Below are 12,548 nucleotides of genomic sequence, written 5' to 3'. Positions count from 1 at the left end.
CTGCAACGCTCCCCTCTCCCTGCAACGCTCCCCTCTCCCTGCAATGCTCCCCTCTCCCTGCAATGTTCCCTTCCCTCTGCAATGCTTCCCTCTCCCTGCAATGCTTCCCTCTCCCTGCAATGCTTTGCAGATGTCCCTGCCACGGCACCCCGCAGCTGCACCCATCCTGTACAAGGCGCTCAGGTAGTTGCTCTCCGACACAGAGGCGTTATCTCATTTTTGACGAAAGAAGGGGCCGCTTTCTTTTCCCCCTCCTCGGCACACGAGTCAGCTGCAGCCCCTGCCGGGTCTCCTGCCCGGCGCCTCCATGCCCAGCGCCGAGCGCAGCCAGGGACGGCGTGCAGACCACGTTGGCCGGAGGGGATGGCTGACACCGCTTGCTGGAAAGCCTTCCCCCAGCCACGACAGCACTTTCTATGGCGCGAGGAGAGGGATGGAGGGCTCCCGGTGCCGGCTCTGCACTGGGAAGAGCTGCCAGCATTGGCTAGAGCAAGAACAAGGGGGTGATTCAAAGAAACACCAAAAGCATGAAGCTGCAAACCATGAAAGCAAATACTCCAAGCCAAATGCACAATTAGCCAGTGGGACCCATCACCACAAGATGCCGCTCGGGCCAAGGGTTTAGTAGGGTTTTATATAAATACATTAAAAAAAAAAAGGATTGTCCATGTGTGGGGAGCCTGGGGACATGTGGGGTGGCAGGAGTCACCACGGACAGAGAGCGAAGCCGAGTTTGGGGACCTCCGAGGACGTGAGCTGGGCTCCGGCCCGCGGGCCGGCCCCGACCGCAGGAGGCTCGGGACGTGCTACAGGCACTTCTCCGAGGACGGGGACGGCTGGGACGCCGCGGGACCGGGCAGCGCGCTGGGACGTGGGACGGGGGTTGCCACCAAGGGCTTTTAAGCCACCGTGGATATCCATCTTGGTTTTGGCCTTCATCCTCACCACCTTCTTCTCGCCCAGTATTTTTCCTCTCCGAGGGCAGGCGCCAGCGGCCGGCTGCCTTGCGGGACACCAGCTGCCTGCCCCGGGGAGCCCGTCCATGGGGCTGCCCCAGCGCCCGGGACCTGCTCCCCTCGGCCGGCCCTGGGGAGAGCGACTGGGATGCCAAGGGGCCGACACCGAAAACCCAGCAGCCCCTCAGCTAGCAGGCCCCACTGGAGACGGCATGGTCCGGGGGGTTCCCAGTGACTGATCTCCTCTACCAGTAAATATTTTCCCTCTGTGCAGGAGCGAGGTGGCATGGAGGGGTCCTCCTCCGCATGCCCGGGACGGGGTGGCAAAGCCGGGCAGCCCAGCGGGGCCGCAGGGAGCCGGGGCGGTGGACGTGAAGGGCTGAACCGGGGTGTAATCTCAGTGGCTGCATCAAGCTTTTCCTCATTTCAGCCGCTGCAGATTTGCCTATATTGCTTGGCGGAGAACACGAGTAGAGAGCAGGCCTCTGTCAAAGCCCCAGAGGTATTCGGTCAGTGCTCCAAATATTACAGCTATAAATTCAGCTCATTTTTCTAGCTGCTAAGAGCTGCCAGAGGCTTTGACCTAATCCCTCTCTAACTAGTCTTTGCACTGGTCCCGGGCGCCCGCCCATCCCTTGCAGCACACGCTGCCTCCTTGCAGCCACATGCTCCGTTTCCTCTCCCGAGCTTCTCTCCACGAATAATGATCCCACTGGAAAACCAGTCCTGCCGGTCTTCCCCCTCCCCTGGGCACCTCCGGCAGCGGGATGCGCCCGCGCGCCCAGGGAAGGGTTAACTCTGCCTCCCGGCAGCGCAGCCGCACCTGGGCCAGCTGCTGAGGAGGGAAAACCTGGGAGGCAGCATCAGGTTTCCAAAAACATTCCCTGACGGCTCCTCCGAGGGCTGTATCTTCGCGACCCCCTCCCCTATAAGTGCTTTCCTGCCTCCCTTGGGAAGAGCCGGGCTGTAGTGAACCCTGGATCGCCCCAGGCTCGGAAGAGCTGGGAATCCTCCGAGCGGGGACTCATCCCCGGCCCCTCGCCAGCTCGCACCGCTCACCACCCAAATATTTGAGGCCCAGTCGTGCAAAGAGCTTGCTGCACAGAGGCCTTTCGCGTGAATCCCTGCAGCCCCGTGCTCCCCGGGCAGGCGGGTACCTAATTTCGCCCTGCGCCGGGCTTTAGGCACCTTCCGCTCCTCCTCTGCCTTGCTGCAGCCGGCGCTTCTGCCGCGAGACCGGAGGGGCTGAGCCGTGGCCGAGCGCCTATCGCAGGCGGGGGAAACGGCCTCTGCGAAAACAGCCCGTAGCGCTTCCATTTCCCATTACGGGGGAGTAAAACTAGGACTGAAATATTTTGATTGGATTGAAAAATAATGTTTCCTTCAGCCCCCTCCCCAAGGTGTTTTTTTTTCCATCCACCGTTCCATTTTAAGGGAAATTTGTTGGTTTTGTTTCCCTATCGTTTTGGAGTAGGGGGAAAAAAAAAAGAGGAGGGGAGAAATGTGGCCTTTCCAGCTCGTGTCCAGCTGCCGTTCTGCCCTCTCCCTTCTTCCTCTGGGCCGCGCCGGAGCTCTGCTCCAGAAGTGGAAGAGGCAACGCGCGGCGAGAGGCGGCTCGACGCCTTTCCTGCCTCTCCCGGCGCTGCCGGAAACCTCCCGACGCGGCTCGTCTCGGTGAAGCTCCCGGCTCGGTTTAGACGAGCGCCCGAGGCTCCGACAGCAAAGGTTATCGATCAAACGCCCGGTTTGTTTTCCCGGCAGCGGTGGCTTTGCTCCCTTTGAATCCGTGCCTACGTGGAGCTGGTCCAGCCGTTTGAGAAACTTCGGGAGAAAATTTTTCAGAAACGCTGATGAAAATCTGAGGAAAAGAGGAGGAGAGGAAACAACAAATCAATCATATTCCCCCCCCCCCAAGCCCGCTGCATTTTCCATCCCTTATCGCCCTGCTCCCTCCCAGCCCTTTCCTGGCATGGCCACGCCGTCCGCTCGCGCAAAGCCTTCGGGTTGTCTCCTGCAGCAGTTTTCCCTCCTTTGCGAGGATATTTGTCTCTCCTCTCTCATTTCCTGGTTTTCCAGGTGATCCGAGGTGACCGGGAGCAGAAAGCTCCCTGCGCCCCTGTCCCCCGCCTGCCCTTCCTGCTCTTGAAACGGGGACCAAAGGCTGCGGATGCCTCTTATCACCTCGGGGCTTTTTCCCTTTCGTTTCAGGCCAGGTTTAACGAGGAGAGAAGCGATTCACATGTTCCCCAACCAAGTAGCTCTGCTCTCGCGGCCCGGGCAGCAACCTGGTTCCAATTATTCCCGGGAAAACCGCAAGGGAACAAACCAACCTCGAGCCCTGTTACGGTTTAACCCCTCCAGGCCTTAGGGCAGGCGAGAGCCAGGCAGGACCAGGCTGTCCGCAGGCTGCTGCACGGCCAGGCTGCACCCGAGGCCCCAGGAGCGCCAGGGACGCGGAAAGCAAAGCTGCGGCCGTGCTGGAACGGGGGAAGCGGGTGTTTTCTGGACCTTTGCATGGAGAGTCTGCAAGAGCAGGTCCCCCACGGGCTCTTGGTGGTGCCCTGGACTCGAGGGGCTCCCAGCGGCTCCCAAACCTCTCCCAAAGGCGAAGCCAGAGCTGGCAGCGCGGTAGAGACCTGCCAAGCCACATGCATCGTCTCCAGTTTGGGGGCCACGAGAGCATCTGGAAAGGGTCCTTGTGCCGGGACCGGGCTAGGGGGAGCGGAGAGGCGAGGAGCGGGAGCAGCCGGCTCTGTGCAGACCAGCAGCGATCTGCCAGCCGCAGCCCGGGACCCAGGGGTTAAATACGCAGGCTGGTGAGTCAGAAAAGCTTCGAGGCAGCCAGAAGGAGCTGAGTAATTTGTGTTGCTGCAGAGGTCACATTGCCTCCTCGCTTTTTGTGTCTGTTACTTGCTCCCTCCCTTCCCACTTTCCCTTCCCCGCCTGGACTCTCCTCTTCTCCCTTTTAAACTCACCAGCACTTTTTACTACTGTTGCTATTAATTATTGGTATTTCTGCAGCCCCTCGGAGCCCCTGGCAGCAGCCACTGATCTTATTTTGTGCCGGTTACTGTGCGAACGTGGAGCCGAGTGCGGCTTTCCGTGCCAGCGAGCTCCCAGCCATCGCTCACCCCGCTCCCTTTCATCTCGCTTGCTCCTCCCTGGATATTCATTGCTCTCCGCTCTGCGGTTGCTGTTCGGGCCCAAACGGCAGAATTTCTATACAAGAAACCCTGCTGCCGGCTCTGGAACTTATTCTTGCAAAGTTGCTTAACCCTTGAGTTACAAATCTCGCAAGGCAGGCGAGATTTCTGTCCCTCCCCTCTGCATTTCTGCCCTGAAGACGACTGGAAAAGCAGGGTGCAGACAAAAAGCAGACAGTGACGGGGACCAGGGGCCGCACTCGTCCACCCGACCCAGCCCCGGCTGCCTCCGCTGGGAGCCGTGTCCGTCCCGAGCCGCGCAGCCCGGCCTCTCGCATCCCTCCTTTCTAGCCCGTCCCTTCGGCCGGCTTTGCGGGGGGCTAGGCGCATGCCCGGGGCTCTCCCACGCTGCTGCAAGACAAATAACAACTGCTGCAATTAACTGCTGCAAAATCAGCAACAAGCTATTGTAAACTTAGCATCTCCCAAGTAACATTTTCAATAATTCTGGGTCGTTACGAAGCACCAGGGTGGCCAGAAATAGTTCCTTGCATTTAATCAAATCACTTCATTAGGTTGTTTATTAAGCAAGGGAGCTCTGGGAACACTGGGGTTTCTCTGCTCTCACTCAAACAGCCTTTGGAGAGGGAATTTACAGCAAACCTATTAAGGCCCAATCAATTTGCTTTTAATCCTTCTTTAGCCTCCGTGGCTATGCAAAGCATCATCGCTCCCACGGGACACTCCGCAAGAGGGGCGGCAGCATCCCTCGGAGCGCTCCCGGCCGCCAGCCGGGCCGGAGCGCGGCACAGCGGGGACGGACGCGGAGCAGACGCTGCAACAGGGAGCCTTCCCCCGCAGCAGCCTAAAGCGGCCGTCCTGCCCCGGACCGGGCGCCCGGCACCGCCGCAGCCCGACCCCAGCTCTTGCCAAGTGGCCCCAGGACCAGGGTGCACCCGCCAGCCGGGCGCCCACGGGAGCACCGGGCGCAGCGCCGCAGGCACGACCGAGCCCCGAGCGTTTCTGCGATCCGAGCCATTCGGCCAACCCGGCCGGCAGGGGTTAAAGCTGAAAGAGCACCTCAACCCCCCTTAACCCCTTCCCTAGCGGATGGGGACAGGCTCCCCGGGGAGGCACCCGCCGAAGCCTTTCCCAAAGCAGCCGTCCCGGGGAGCGCCCCGTGTCCGTGATGTGCTGCTGCCGTTCCTTCCCCTCCAGATGGATTTGCTTTGCGTTTTCCAAACTGGGCCTTTGTGTTTCCTGCAGATTTTTCTAACCCCTCTGTCCTCTCTGGTATTTGCAAATCCTCCCAGTTCGGCATCCTCCGAGGATTTGGTGCCTGTGCTATTTCCTCCCTCATCCAGCGCGTTCACGAAGCCGTGTAAACACGGCCGGCCCCCGTGGGATGCCACGAGACCCGTACTTTCAATCTTTTCGAACATGTGGAGCCCTGAAAACTTTCAAATGAAGACACAAAAGTTTCTACAACAAATTTAAGTCCGTGTGCCCTCAACATCTGCAGGTTACAGCTGCAACCACCGGCGCTAGACACCTATTTTCCACCCGACGCGCTGCTGCGGATCCCAGGCGCGCAGCGTGCTTGGTGCCCGGCGAGGCGCTGGCGCCCGGCGCGGTGCAGAGGCCGCGGGCGACCTGCCCTGCCTCACCCGCCCGCGCCCGAGCGGGTCCTCCGGGGCGAGGGCTGCAAAGCCGGCTGTGCCCCGCGGTGCCCGGGTCTCCGCTGAGGAGCGCCGGCCGTGTCCCGGCGTGCTCCGTCCTGGCTAGCTGGCCGCCCCGGAGCTCCTGCCAGGCCTTCCACCCCGACGAGCACCAACGTTTCGTAATAAATACATTGCTCAGGGCTGGAAAATAAATGCCTCTCTGTCTCACTCTGCCCGCGGAGTTCAGTGCTGATACTTTAATTTTGCACGTTTATTTTGATTGAAGCAGAAGCGGACGGAAGGCCGAGCCGAGCTGCCAGGGCTGTAAAGCCGGCGGTCAGGAGCCTTCCCAGAAGCTGCCGTCCCCCGGCGGTGCCGTGTTTGCTATGGGGGGGCGCGAGGGATGGGCTGGAGCGAGCCCAAACCTTCCCGCGGCAGCAGCACCACCTGGAGACTCCCTTCTGCTGGCGACGAGGGGCGAGCAACCTCCCCACGGTCAGAAAGAGGAGTCTGACCCCAAAGCGGTGAAAAATTGGTGCAGGTCTGAGAGCCAGCTGATCAGAGCAGGCCCCCTGCACGACTCCCCCCACCGCCCCCCGCGCCTGCAGCCGCCTGCGGGAACGGGCGCTGAGAACCCCCCAACTCGACGCAGCCGCCGAGCCGCCCCGGGGCTGGCCCGGCCCGGCCCGGCCCGGCGCGAGCGCTTCCAAAGCGCGGCTCCGCCGGCCGGGATAAACACCGGGTTCCCCTGACAACGGCCCGGGGGATCGCGCCGTTCCAAGCTGCCCCGTGGAAGGAACGCCCGGCGCGCGCGGAGCCCTCGCGCGCTCGAGCATTGCTAGGAGCCTGGGTAATGGCTCCGACCAGGAGGGCCGGGAAGCCCCAGGGAGCTGCGGCTCCGCTCGCCGAAATGTCAGGTGGAGGTGGAGCGGCAGAGGAAGTGTTTTCATCTCCAAGGCATCTGCGCCGCTCTTTCCAGATGAGGCAGATGCTCTGGTAGCAGCTCCATGACCCCAGTCCCGGAGGTTTCCAAATATTTGTCTCTCCCGTGGATGGAGGGTTGCAGAGCTGCCGTCACCCTGAGATCCAGGGCCAAGAGGGCTCTGGGGTCTCTGCCCTGGTCCCCGGGATCCCCTGCGCTGCCACCAGGCTGCACCGGGGCCACCGGGACCCGGGGGACGTGCCAGGCTCGCAGGTGGGCATCCAACCTAGCGAAGCGGGCAGGCAAAGCCTCGAGGACACAGCGAGGGGAGCAGGGATGCCAGGAAAACACCGTCACTGGTTATTCCTCCTCCGCCCTCTACCAAATCCTGCACAAGTCGAGGGCTGGGGAAGCTTCGGCGCTGGCCGGATGCCCGCTGCGGGCGCCGGCTCTCCAGCCTCAGCGGCACGATGCGGCACCTCTGCTCTCAGCCGGCCCCAGCAGCGGCCGCAGGGAGCCGGGGCGGCCGGCGGGCGAGACGCGGGGCTGGGGCAGGCTCAGGCAGAAGGCAGCGGCGATGATCCACGCAGCCTGTTTATTTTTCGGTGCAGACTGGGACTTTTCTGGAGCTGGAGGAATTCATCTCCCTGAAAGAGCCTTGTTTTTCATGGAGGAAATGAGACAGCGTGCTTTTAATAGGAAATAAAAACACATAAAATAAAGAGAAACTGAGACACAGACCTGGAAAAAAGTCGAGCCATCCAGCTGCGTCTCGCCAGCAGCCGGGGCCCTGCCAGCACTCCCAGCAGCTCCGCCGCCGCGAGCAGCGTCGCTCCGTCCGCCACCGCGCTCTGCCCTCTCCGGCCCCTCGCGCTTCCCCTTCCCGCTCCCGCCGCATCAGGACGCGGGCGCGCTGCGCGCATCCCCCGGCTCCCTGCCGACGACCGCCGGCGAGCGTCCTCCCCGTCCCGAGACGCCTCCAAACCCGTGCGCGTGCCAGCGGCAGCTGCTTGCATGCGATTGCCCGGGGGATTTGGGTAGAAACATGGGAATCGGCATCCCGGGCTGGGGCAGAAGTCCGGAATGCCGGAAGCAGATACTTAAAAGAGGGAAAAAAGCACAAGCACAACTCATTTGTTGGAGTGATCCTTCCTCCGTGCCCTCGTTGCTTCCAGCGCCCAGCGGTGCACGACGTCCTGAGCCGGGGCACCCAGTAACGTCACCGGCGGGTTCACCCCATCGTCACCCGCGTGCGTCCGTTCACGTCACCGCGTGCAGCACTGCTGCTTCGAACCTGCTGCCTGGCAAAGTCACTGCACCCTCCCTGCCTCCTGCGGCGTGAGAAAGAGCAGATGCTCCTCTCCGTCCTCTGCCCCGGCGCGGCAGAGCTGTGCACCCCCTCCCTCCCTGCGCCTGTGCCCTCCCGCCGCACGTTCAGTGCAACCCAGGCTGCTTTCGGGGCTTCTGGATGGACGGACAGCCGCAGAAACAGATCCATCTGCCGTCCTCTGAGGAAGCCTCTGATGCTTCGGAACAAACCTCCAACAACCTCCTTGACATTTTCAACAAGGAACCGTTCACTAATCCACTGAAGGATGCAGCTTTGTCAACGGGCCACTCGGGGTTCAGCAGGTTTAACGCAGGACTGGAAATTAATACGGAAAGTGCTGAAGGGCTACCTTTGGGGGTGCTTTAGCCCCGCCGACCTGCCAAACGTTTGCAAGGACTCCAGGCAGGAGCTGGCAGGGCAAAGGCAACACATAAAAATTGTGTGGTGGTCTGGGCGCTCCTGGACGGGCCCCGTGATGCCAAGGCCGCAGGCAGGGATGCAGATCTGTGCCGCTATGAGGAAAGCACAGAAGGTCACACGAAGGCAAATTCCTGATGGGTTTCTAGGTCCCTTCCAACCTCACCAGTCTATGATTCCACCTTGCAGGGACAACTCGTGCTCTGAGTCCTGCCTGTCAGCTCGCCGACCGAGCTCTGCCACCACCGCCGGCGCAGCACACAGCGCGTACAGGGTTGCAGGCACCCTGCACACGAGCTGCACACCACCTCCCGCAAGGTGCGGGCTGCCTCTCGGAGCTGAGGGGCACACGCTTCGGTAAACAGGCATAGAAAAGCAGCCAAAAGCTGGGGGACATTTTTTTCCCAGGGATTTATAGGGATTTGCACAGGGATCAGAGACCATTCATGGCCCATGACACATTCCCATTGATCGAGATAGTCAAACGGCATGGGCAGGGCTTGGTGGAAGGGGAAGAGACTGTGCAACAGCCCTGGAAATGCTCTGAGAACGACTCACAGCTTTACGGCCTCGCAGTAAATACCTTATTAAATCGGAATGAAACGCACATCTGGAGATTGCACTGGGGAGCGCTTGTCCTCCTCCATCCAGGAGCGTATGGCGTCGCTCTTACGCCACTACCCGGCCCCGCGTCCCTCCGTACCCGGCCTGGGGCTCTCCCAGCTCAGCCAGAGCACTCAGAAGATCCCAGCCTGGCGGCTCCTCAGAAGACCTGCCAAGCCGCGGCAGCAAACGCAAGGCGAGGGATGGGCTTGGGTCCTGCACGCGGCAGCTGGAAATTGTCCCCATAGCCAAAGCAAGACCACGCTCAGCAGCAGTTTTACCGACTCTATTGATCTTAGCTACTTTCTCAAATTCAAGGGAGCTCCTGAACCCCTGCCCTGGCTCAGCTGTAGGGTGGCTGAGCGTGCCCGGTGCCACCGGCGTTGCACACACACCCTCCCAGCTCCACTCCCAACTTCTTCCCACCAGACACTGTCTTAACATATGAAATCCTCCTTACGTAGCTGTTGGCTATCAGAGAAACTAGCCGTAGCTACAGACGCAAACAAGCAATGTTTCCATACCAGGCTCGTTCCAGGCTTGTCCTTGTTGTCTGCTGAGAGCCGCACCCAGGATCTGAGCTATGCACGAAGCATCGGGAGGCTTGGTGGCCCCAACCATGGATTTCTCAAAAATCTGGGAATAGTGCTGCCTTGGGGCACTCCAAAAGCCAGCCCCTATCCCTGCGAAAGCAGTGCAGTTTTTCTAGGGTGCTTTAGGTCTTTATTTTCTCCAGTTCAGAAACAGCATTTCTCTCCCCCCCGCACGCGCTGGTGCACGGTACCGAGCCCTGGGATGTACGCACCGCTGCTCGTACAGCAAGGTGCAAAGCCTCCCGCAGGGAGTGGGGGCCTCAGTGACCCCCCTGTGCAGAAGGGTTCAAGGAGATGCATTGGTTCAGGTCCCTCCCCGTGTCCCCGATCGCGAGGCAGCGCCTCGGCTGATGTCCCCACGCCGGGGGAGCACCCGGCAGCGGCACCGCGCCGGCATCGGAGAGCGGCGCAGCCCTTTGAAACTGCTCCTCAGAGGCAACCTGCTGGGGATTTCCAAAGCTGCGGATGCTTCAAGACAGCCTTGCTCGGAAACGTTTAATTGAGAGGGTTGGGAGGGGGAGAGGAGAAAGCCCAGGACGTGCGCAGCCCACACGGATCACAGGAAAAGCTGGGACTGAGCTGGCAGCGCGGGCGTTTGGGCCGAACGGGCAGGCTGGCGTGTGCCTGCTCTGTGCCCCGCGCCAGGGTGTTCGGGGTCCTGCTCTCCGGCTGGGGACGGGCTGGGAGAGGGAGGGACGGAGAAGAACCTAGGACGAGTTTGCAAACGACTCTTGCAGCCGTTTCCCCAACAAAAGCTCCTTTCGTCCCAGCGCTCCCGGCCCCTCGCGTGGAGCCAAGTGTAACATTTGTGCATGTGGAGCTATACGGAAACGTGTTTGTTTTTCAGCGCGGTCGCTGAAACGCTGCACGCTCGGGCGGGGAGAGGCCGAGCGCCGGGGCCAGCTCCCCCGCGCAGGGAGCCAGCTGAGCTTGCCCGGGCCTGGGGGAGCCGGCCCAGCTCCGTATCCCGCCCAGGAGCCCCCGTTTGGGCCCGTCCTCTTCGCACGGAGACCCAGAGCACTTCGCTGAACAGCAAGAGCCGCTTGCGAAGCGCTTCCGCCTTGTTAATGCGTGTGCACAAACAGCTTCTGAAAGGCACCGCTCCACCCGAAACCAGCCTTTAACGGGGCTCGGCGTGAGCAGCCCGGATGCCTGGGCTCTCCTCCGGGCTCTGCGGGGCTGCGATGCCTGGGGCACGTCGCCCCCCGGCCCCAGGCCCACCAGGGCCCCCCCCGAACCGCATCCGCTAGAGGGAGAGCGCCGCAGCCGGTTTCCAGCTCCGGCGCTGCGCAGCATCCCGGCTGCGGGCAGAGCGGCGGGGCGCTGCGGGGCCGGGGGCTGCTCCTTCCATGGGGTGGGGGCGCGGGATCGCTCGTGGAGCTCGTTCTGCTGCTTGCTAATTGACCCCAGGCAGCTGTGGCTGCTCCTGCGACACCCCGAGGCGAGGACGCCTTTGCAGAAGCCCCCTCCGTGCTCAAAGCGCTTGCCTGCCGCGCGCAGGGGCCACGGGACCCCTGTCCTGCGCCGCGGCGTCCCCACTGCAGAGCACGGCCAGTCCCCCGGCGGGAGCAGTCCTAGTCCCGGAGACAGGCAAAGCACGGGAGGAAACGGCACGTCCCCATCCGCCTGGGCTGCCCGGGAAGAGCTGAGCTTGCAAGGGCTGGAGCCAAGGGCGAGAGGCATTTTCCCTTCCTTTTTGGCCTTGCAGGTCATTTTCCCTTTTCTCCCCCTTTCCGAAGCGCGAGGCAGAGGTGAGCAGCGATGCCCGGCCTGGGGAAATCGCTGCTCTTCTCCCGCGGCCGGAGAAGGGGACCGTGCTGGGATCAAGGCTGCCTTTGGGGCTGTGATTCCTGTCCCAGCACCCAAGGGGCTTCCGGAGACGGCACCAGCAGTGACAACATTTGCTCCTGATTTCCTGTTAAACACACCCAAATGGAGACATTTACTTAGGGTTTCATGTTATTAACAGCCACCACAGCAGGAAAAGGTCAGGGGAAAGCAGGAGCCTGTGTTATTTCCCCAAGGAAATGCTCTCAGAGAGGAGGCTGCCGGGATTCTCCTACGGCAGCTCCACCGCAAGCAGCAATTTGCCCCTTGAAAATGCCCAGGGAAGGACGCGTCCAGGAAAAAAAGTATTCCTGCAGGGAGGCCGCGGCCGTGCAATCGCTGGGGAAATCCCCCGGCACGGCGTGGAGCAAGCGGGACCCGCTGGCCGGGATGCCCCGAAGCCCATCACCGTGCTATCGGGTGCCAGGTCCTACTGCCCCACGCCAGGGTGGAAACCGTCCATCACGGGCCCCCGTGGGGCGTTATGTAGAGGATTAATTAATTTTTGCACGCACAGCTTAGCGCTGGGCTGGGCATGCTCATGTGTTACTCATACGTTCGCTAACACAGCTGATTTATTAGCGGAAAGGTCGGGCTCCTCCGAAACGAGGGCTTGCTTGAAAATTGCTCTTATCTGGGATCTCGCAGAGGAGCTGGTGCAGCGCTGGAGCCTCGCTGCCCTGAGCAGCCGGGCCGGGGAGCTCCAGCACGGGCCAGAAGCAGCCCGGCCCCGGGGACGCTCCAGGAGGGGGAAAACCGACTGCGGAGGCGGGGATGTGGCTCGGAAGCGACAAGCTCCCGCCGGGATGAGGCCCCTAAAGCCGCCTGGGGGCAGCCGGGAAGCCGCGCGGAGGGACGCGGGAGCTGCCCTGTTCCTCCGCGCCCGTTAATCCCCGCTCTGCTCCGCGGCGGCACGTTCCTGCCGCAGCAGCGGAAACGCCTGGGCAGGAGCCGGGAACGGCTCCCCGGCCGCCTCCTCGCCGCCGCCACGCCGGACCCGGGGAGCCGAGCAGACCCAGACCTTGCACAGCAGCATCTCGCCGGCTCGGGCTTGCAGGCAAAAGGGAGAATCCCGGCGGCGCTGCCGGCTCGGCCG

Source organism: Rhea americana, unplaced genomic scaffold, assembly GCF_003343005.1.
Source record: "Rhea americana isolate MKP2758 unplaced genomic scaffold, rheAme1 scaffold_163, whole genome shotgun sequence".
NCBI lineage: Eukaryota > Metazoa > Chordata > Aves > Rheiformes > Rheidae > Rhea > Rhea americana.
Note: the sequence above shows the minus strand (reverse complement) of the source record.